Source organism: Sceloporus occidentalis, unplaced genomic scaffold (assembly GCF_023333645.1).
Source record: "Sceloporus occidentalis isolate IW3139 unplaced genomic scaffold, rSceOcc1.0.p SCAF_6, whole genome shotgun sequence".
Lineage (NCBI taxonomy): Eukaryota > Metazoa > Chordata > Lepidosauria > Squamata > Phrynosomatidae > Sceloporus > Sceloporus occidentalis.
The window spans coordinates 44,956,292-44,964,932 of record NW_028316986.1 but is presented as its reverse complement, the minus strand read 5'-3'; positions in this window follow the sequence as shown (position 1 = coordinate 44,964,932).

The following is an 8,641-nucleotide window of genomic DNA, read 5'->3' as shown; positions in this document are numbered from 1 at the left end:
AGACTGGACTTCACAAACTACACATCAGGTTGTTGTTGTTTTTTGCAAACAAAACAACAGTATTTTCTGCACACAGGCTGCTGTTTTCTATATCTAAATACTGTTTTCTTCACAAAAAGTGTGTGCCTTTCACACACAATAAATTCCAAACTGCAAAGATTCTCATCCCTCTTCTTGGTCAGGGTTACCCAGCACTTGAGAAAGCAATTCTTCATCTCTTATTAAAAAAAAATTTTTTTGAATACTCTCTATGCCTAATAAGTGAATTTTGGCACGGTACAGACCGCCCCTTCAGGGGCAGCCTGCACCCGCCCCTATTCTTGCCAGGTTAGGGGCAGGGCAGTCTCACCAGCAGCCCAGAGGCCCCAACCTGGCACTTTTCAGGACCACAGAGAAGTGGCAAAATGCCACTTCTCTGTGGTCCCGAAAAGGGGTATCCTTGGGGCTTCATGTCCCAGGGCACCCCAACGGGCTCAGCAATGGAGGAAATGGGCAGCCTGGCCCCTTTATCCCATGGTTTCGTTCCCGTAGCTGTCTGGTTGCCATGGGAATGAAGCTTGTGGCACCACAATGAAAAGGAGCTGCCTAGAGCAGCTCTTTCGTTGCAGCGCCGCAACCAGGAAGTGGTGTCATGATAATGTTACTTCCTGTGTGCCACGTTCGGATGCTCAGTGCCAGTGCTGGGTATCATGGCGGCCCTCATGTAGATGGGAGGCCGCCATGATGATGCCGCCACTGCCACATAGTAGGGTTGTGGGGCATGCAGACACTCCGCCCCCGGGCAACCCTACTATGTGTCCAGGCCGGCGCAAAGCGCTGGTCTGGACCGGACCTTACTTGCTTTATTTATGTCCTGCCTTTATTCTAAGTCAAGGATGAGAAACTTGTGACTGTTCAGATGATGTTTGACTACAGGTCCAATCAGCCCGAGCAAACATGCCCCAAAATATGAGATGAAATCCAACTATTTCAATTGCCACAAAATCATTTGTAGGTCCACACAAACCTGCTCCCTCTTCCCAAGAAGCTCAACGGAACATATGCAATTCTTCCACTAACCCATTTTATCTTTACAACAAACCAGTGAAGTGAATTAGGTGAAAAGCAGATGTCTTAAAGACACTGAGAGAATGTTAAAGCAGAATGGAGTTTGCAAGCTGGATTCAGTCCACTGCTCTGACCACGGAGCATGGGGTATATATGTCCATGTAGAATCAATTGGGAAGCAACATCCTTCTTTCTTCACTACAGGTTATGGTGGCTGGGGCTGATGGGATCTTTAGTCCAACCACAGCTGGATGATCTCCACCTCCTGCTTTAACAAATTCACCAGGCCATGGCAGCAGCATGGTGGCTTTCCTGGAAAACAACAAGAACTATAGACTTTCTCCTGAGCAAGTATTTCTTTGTTTCCAAAATCCTGCAAAAAAAGGGAGGGATATTTTAAACTAGCTTCACACCCATCCTGCAAGCTGGAACACATACAATATTTGCAAAGCAAACTTGAATTATGTTATGAAAATCAATATCTAGTCCTCCCAGATAACTTCAAAACATACATTTCTTTGAGAAGCCTAAAAAACACAGTCTCATATTTGGACTTTGTTTTAAACTGCAAACACAACTCACAGCAGTTTGGGACCACACTGCCCTGGAAATGCATCACATCTTTAATTTTTCCCAGTTATGCAGCTTTTAAAGGCACAGCATTCCTGCCAGAAGAAATTAGAACAAGCATAAATGCCAAGGCTGATAACTTAAATCTCATTGCTCATTAATTTGTAATAGAATTCACTCCCTTTCCCGATGCCGGTTTTTCTTTTTAAGAGATGTATTTTGCCTTCCAGAATGTCAGGCTTTAATTTTGAATATCCATCATAGTTCCTTTATAACCCTGGTATGGCAAACAAGTGAAATGTTATATCAGGCTTGCTGTCTGCTTGAGCAAAATTAACAGAGGTTTAAGTGTTAGAGCAAAAGTATTTGTTTTCCTGCACGAATCAAAGGAAGTGAAGCAGGGAGGAAGCAACATTGTGTAAGTTACTTTCATGACCAACTGCCAAAAACATAGGTCTTTCATGAGCTACAACAGGGCTTTGTTTAGAAGGAATAGAAAGGAGAACTGTGGTGTTAACAAGAGTGTGAGATTCTCACAATCTCAGCTGTTTGGTGGAACAATGTGAGATGACAACTTTGGCCCAATTCTATTTCCCAAAGTTCAGGCAAGGATGCTTTTGCTCTGTTCTACCTTTCAGGTTTGAGAAACAACCTGTGCCACAATTCTAGGTTATTTGAAGGATTGTACTTTCCTGGTTACAGTCTAAATACACTAAAAGTACCAGTTTGTGTCTGATTTTGGAAGCTAAGAAGGGTTAGTATTGGTTAGTTATTGGATGGGGAGGCCACCAATGAATAGCAGGTGCTGTAGGCTAAATTTCAGAGGAAGAAATTGGCAAAAACCCTTCTGTGTGTCCCTTGCGTTAGAAAACTCTATGGAATTTATGGGGTCTCCATAACAACAGGTGACTTGAAGGTGTGCATGCGCGCACGCACACACACACACAGATGTATCTATTTAAAGACCTGGGGAGGCTTTGCTCTCTGTCCCACCATCCTCACAGGTACATGTGGTGGGAACACTGGAAAGGGCCTTCTCAGTGGCTGCACCTAGGCTCTGGAACTCCCTTCCTAGAGAGGCTAAACTGGCAGCACCTTTCTTACAACATTTTCACAACCTTTTTTTAAAATTAATGTTTTCAAAGTTTTACAATACAATCATAACATTTTCTTCATACACACACACACACTTTTACATTCTTCTTGTTCTATAACTAAATAGCACCTCAGTGCACCCCTCACCCAGAGCCATTTCCATCCTTATATTCCATCCAAAATTGTAATTCATCTCGTGAAGGTAATTTCCCATCTTCTTTTCTTAATACTTTTTCAATAATTTTTTTCCATATTTCGTCAAAATCATTTCTTTTCCATAAACCTTTTTTTACTTTCAATTTACATGTTAATTTATCATTAATCGCTAATTTCCAAACTTCTTCATACCAATCCTCCAATTCCACATTTATTTTCATTTTCCAATTTCTTGCTATAACTAATCTCACTGCTGTAAGCAAATTTGTTACGAGATTTCTTTCTTCTTTTTTCCAATTTACATCATTATATAATGACAACAAAACTATATTGGGTTTTCTATCTATTTTTATCTTCATAATATTTTCTATTTCTACTATTACTATTTCCCAAAATGTTTATACATATTTGCATTGCTACCACATATGCATATATGATCCTAATTCATGACAACCTCTCCAACAATATTTTGAATTTTTCTTATCTATATTATATAATCTCACAGGTGTCAAATACCATTTCCAAATCAATTTATAATAATTTTTCTTAATCCATATCGATAAATTTTTCAAGTGTCTTTGCTCCCAAATTTTATTCCATTCATTTTCACAAAGTTTACATCTGAATTCTTCTTCCCACATTTCTTTCAAAATATTTTGATTTATTTTTCTTCTTTTATTTTCCATTAATAATATTTTATAAATTTTACTAGTTGTTCCTTTCATATTTTCATTTTCCTCCAATTCTCTTCCTTTCTGGATTATTTGTTCGAATTGTGTATATTTTTTCCTCTCTATGTTCTTTTTCTTCCAATTTTTAAACCATTGTTCTATTTGTATGTAAGAAAACCAGGAGCTTTTTATTCCTCTACGTTTTTCTTTTGTATTTTCTTTTCCTATTTTTACTTCTATCCAATTTTCTATTTTATCCATTTTTCTTACGTTTTTATCTAATAAATCTCTTAAATTCTTTTTTTTTTTTACATACTAGTCTTTATTAAATTTCCAATAAAACAATACATACAAAAAATATATTTGACTTGTGTTATACAATAAAGTAAAGTGCCTTTTCTTCCTTTCCCGATTCTTCTTCCACGGAGGTCTTCCGGTGGCCATTTTTCAACCAGGTTTAGCTAACTTGAAACCCTATATACCGATTACGCTGTCCAAGATCCGTTAGTAAACTTAAAAAAAACACAACTAATTTGTTTTCCTATCATAGTAAATTTACATCACAATCAGCCTGTAAAGCTACTAGAACCTTTAACTATGTCGGTTTAATGAATTTATTAAGGCTAATTAATCTGGACACAACGCAACTATCTTGTCCTAAGACCTCAAAAAGATAATAGTGAAAACAGATTTAACATCCATAATCCAGTAGCACAATGATCTAAAAGGGAAAAGTAAAAGAGAAGAATAAATTGTAAAATTTGAAACAATGGTCCCTATCCCCATCGGATGAAAGCCTGTTTCTCTCTTAGCGATGCCAAAAATAGGTATCTTAAAACTCAATCAGGGAACTATTTATCTTCCATTCCTTTTCCCATTGTATCAGTACTCTCTTCCAGTCCTCCTTTCTTTTATTATTGCTCCGATCTTGGACATTACAGGAAATCGCATCAATTTCTCTGTATTCGTTAACTCTCATCATCCAGCTATCCCATGAGGGAATACCAGTGGATTTCCATAATCTCGCAATTTCAATTCTCGCGGCAGTAACTAGATATAGAATTAGTCTCCAATTGTGGGGTTCGTCTTTAGGGTCCAGAACAGAGGTAATATTTAAGAGAAACAACTTTGGGTTCAAAGGGATTTGAATACCTAGTATCTGCTGTGAGGATTTATGTACCAGAGACCAGAATTTCTGGATCTCCGCACAATCCCACCACATATGGTATAAAGTACCCTTCTCAGCGTGACATCTCCAACATTTCCCATCGGAAGTATTTGACATTTTCTTTAATTTCCACGGGGTAATATACCACCTATTCATTATCTTCAAATGATTTTCTTTTAAATTTTGCCCCACAGTAAACTTTTCTGTCCTTTTCCATGCTACCTCCCATTCCTCTAATTGTATACTACTGTTCATGTCCTTTGCCCATTTCACCATATAATCTTTGACAGCTAATTTTTCCAAACATCGATCCAGTAATAACTTGTACAATTTAGCTATTTTTTTCTTTTCTGTATACCAAAGTATCTCATCCAATTCATTGAAAGAATTCTCAATCCCTATTGTCCTGTCATCCTCTTTATGTTTTTGGGTAATCTGTAAAAAATTAAACCAAGATAGATTATGACCCTCACCTAGCAAAGCTTCTCTTGTTTTTGGGGTCGGCTTCCCAGTATTATTGAAATTAATTAGATTTTTATATGTAAGCCATTTGCCACTGGTGTGCCATCTTCCAAAAAAAGCCTCTTGAGGGGAAGTCCATAAAGGCAATTTAAAATAAAAAAGTTTTTTAATTTTCATCCATGTTGTGAGTAACGACTTCCTAAGGGGGTGGTTGTCAAAATCCTTGTTATGTTTCCATTTTCCATAACATAAAAAGGCATGCCAGCCGAACCTTAATTGGGTATTTTCTAAATTTAAAATAAAGGGATCATCTAATTTAATCCAACATTGCAGCCATACCAGACTACAAGCCCAATAATATATTTGAAAGTCTGGGAGCGAATATCCCCCTTTATGTTTCGCATCCTTTAGCACTGACCATTTAATTCTGGGTCTTTGACCTCTCCAGACAAATTTTCTGAGTTCGCTTTCCCAGTTTTTGAAAATATTATCTTTTAACCTAATTGGAAGATTTTGCAATAAAAACATAATTTTTGGCAATACTGCCATTTTAATGGCGGCAATCCTCCCCAATAATGAGAGGTTTAGTTGATTCCACCTTCTCAAGTTGTCCTGAATATCCTTCCACATTCCAATATAGTTGTTTTCAAATAGTTTCAAATTGTCCCTTGCCAACCAAATCCCCAGATACCTAAGTTTTTTTTCCTCTTTAAAACCCGAATCTTTCTCTAAGAGTTCCACTTCTTCTCTGGTTAAATTCTTGATTAGCATAGCTGTTTTGCTTTTGTTCACTTTTAACCCTGAGAAAAAGCTAAAACAATCTAGTTCTAGTAACAGATGCCTTATACTTTGATTTGGGTCTTCTAGTATCAGGGCAACGTCATCCGCAAAAACTCTAGATTTAATTTCGCATCCCCCCTTATTCAAACCTTTTATGTTTTTATTAAGGTTTATAGCTGAAATCAAAACCTCCATAGCGATCAAAAAAAGTAATGGGGCAATCGGACAACCTTGCCTTACCCCCCGTTGTATATCAAATTCAGGGGTTTTTTCACCGTTTACCACAACTTGAGCCTTCTGTTTATTATAGATATGTTTCATCTGTCCTATAAAAGTTTCTCCTAATCCTATATGGTAAAGAGTTTCAACCAAAAAATCCCATCTCAAAGAATCGAATGCTTTCTCCATATCTAGGGCAATTAATGCACACTTTTTGTCATTGTTCACATGATAATATTCAAGACTATTTATAATCAGCTGAACGTTGTCCTTAAGTTGCCTACCCGGTAAAAAACCGTTTTGCTCTCTACCCAGGACCTTATTTAATATACCTTTAAGTCTGGAAGCCAAGATAAAGGTGAACACTTTATAGTCCACGTTGAGGAGGCTTATTGGTCGATAATTGGTTACTAATTGAGAATCCCTTCCTTCCTTAGGGATAAGAGAGATGCTAGCTGTTTCCCACGAAGGGGGAATGCCTTCTGCCTCAATGTTATTAAACACCCTGTAAAGGGGATTTAGCAGTTCCGTTTGAAATTTTTTGTAGAACAAAGGTGTAAAGCCGTCTCTGCCTGGAGCTTTGCCCTCCTTTAAGTTACCTATTGCTGCCAGAATCTCTTGCTTCGATATCTCTGCATTCAATTTATCTCTATCCTCCTCTGAAATTTGAATTTTAATTTTTGAATTTAGATATTCTTTTAAAGCTATTTTTAGATCCTTTCCCTCACCCGGATCCTTGTAAAGATCTTTATAAAAGTCTCGAAAGGCTTTAGAAATCTCTTCCCGGGAGGTAATCAATTCTTTTTCGGTCCTCAACTTAGAAATAACACTCTGTCCTTTCGGCTTTTCCAATTTTTTTGCTAACCATTTTCCCACTCTGTTACCATTTTCAAAATAAGCTTGCTTAGATTTCCTTAAATTTCTAGCTATTTCTAGACACATTTTACTTTGTGTCTGTTTCTGAAGGATTTTGATCTCATTTTTAATTTTAAGATTTGTTGGGTCCTTTTTCAAAAGCACTTCTTTTTCCTTAAGGTTCTTCATCAACTCTTTTTCCTTTTTGTCTCTATTTTTTTTTATTTTCTGCTGCTTTTTTAATTAATATACCACGAAAAACAGCCTTCCCTGCATCCCACACTATCTTAGATTTAATTCCGTGGGTTTCATTCATCTTAAAATAAGAAGTTATTTCCTGCTTCATATTACTCACAAATTGTTCGTCTTCTAATAGATCATCCCTTAAGCGCCAAACAAAATCACGTCTCTTACCTTCCCTCAAAGACATTTCAATCAAACAGTGGTCCGATAGTGCTCTGGGATCTAGATCTATTGATTGAACCTTTGTAGCTAGACTGTCTGATATCAAAAATAGGTCAATGCGTGACCATGACTTGTGGACCTCCGAGTAGAATGTAAAGCCATTTCTATCTTCATTTTTATGGATCCATAGGTCAACCAGGCTATGCTCTTTGATCATTTCACTACAGCTCTTAGGAAGCTTCCCCTGACTGTCTTTTATTTTTTTCCCTGATTTCCTATCCCTTCTTGGGTTTAAAACACCGTTAAAGTCCCCAGCTATAATAGTATTGCCTTGATCATACAACATTAGTTCCTCATTCAATTTTTTATAGAAAATTTCTTTCTTTTCAAATGGACCATATACATTAACTAAGATCATCTTGGTTTCCCCTGTGTCAATTTCCAGAATCTGATATCTGCCTTCCATATCAGAGCTCAATTCTTTTACCTGAAATTTCCTGTTAACGTAAACTGCCAACCCTCTCTTTCTTTTATTAATTGATAGTGTATAACAATTACCCAAATTAGGGTTTCTCAAATATTTTTGCTCTCCTATCCTTGTTTTGGTTTCCTGAAGAAACACTATATCATATTTTCTCTTTTCCAATAAATGAAAAATCTGCTTTCTCTTTTTGTCTCTATTAAGTCCCCCTACATTCCAGGACGCAAAGCTAATCGTCATAGTTATGCCTTGTGTCTCTTTTCAAATAACCAAAATATCACTATGTGTTAAGCAAAAAGTAATAAATTCTTGTGTCTATTTTCTGTCTCCCTCAACAGTACTCTACTCTCTTAAATTCTTTGGGAATGACTTTTCCATTATTATTGGTACTATCATTGAATTTTCATTCATTAATCCTTTTTTATACTTATTCCATATTTCTAATATATTTTTCATAAGTGGATTTCCAATTTCCTTAATTTCTTTCCTACTAAATTCTTTTTTAAAAATATTCCCTATTTTCATATCTATTTCTTCCTTTCCTGTTTCTATCCAATCTAAATCTGAATCTACTATATCTCACATACCTTCTATTACATATCTTAATTGGTTGGCCTCATAATACCCCTTTATGTTGGGGAGACCTAGCCCTCCCTTTTCCTGGGATACATATCAAGATTGTTTATTTAATCTGGTTCTTTTTCCTCCTTTACAATGTGTATTTAATAACCG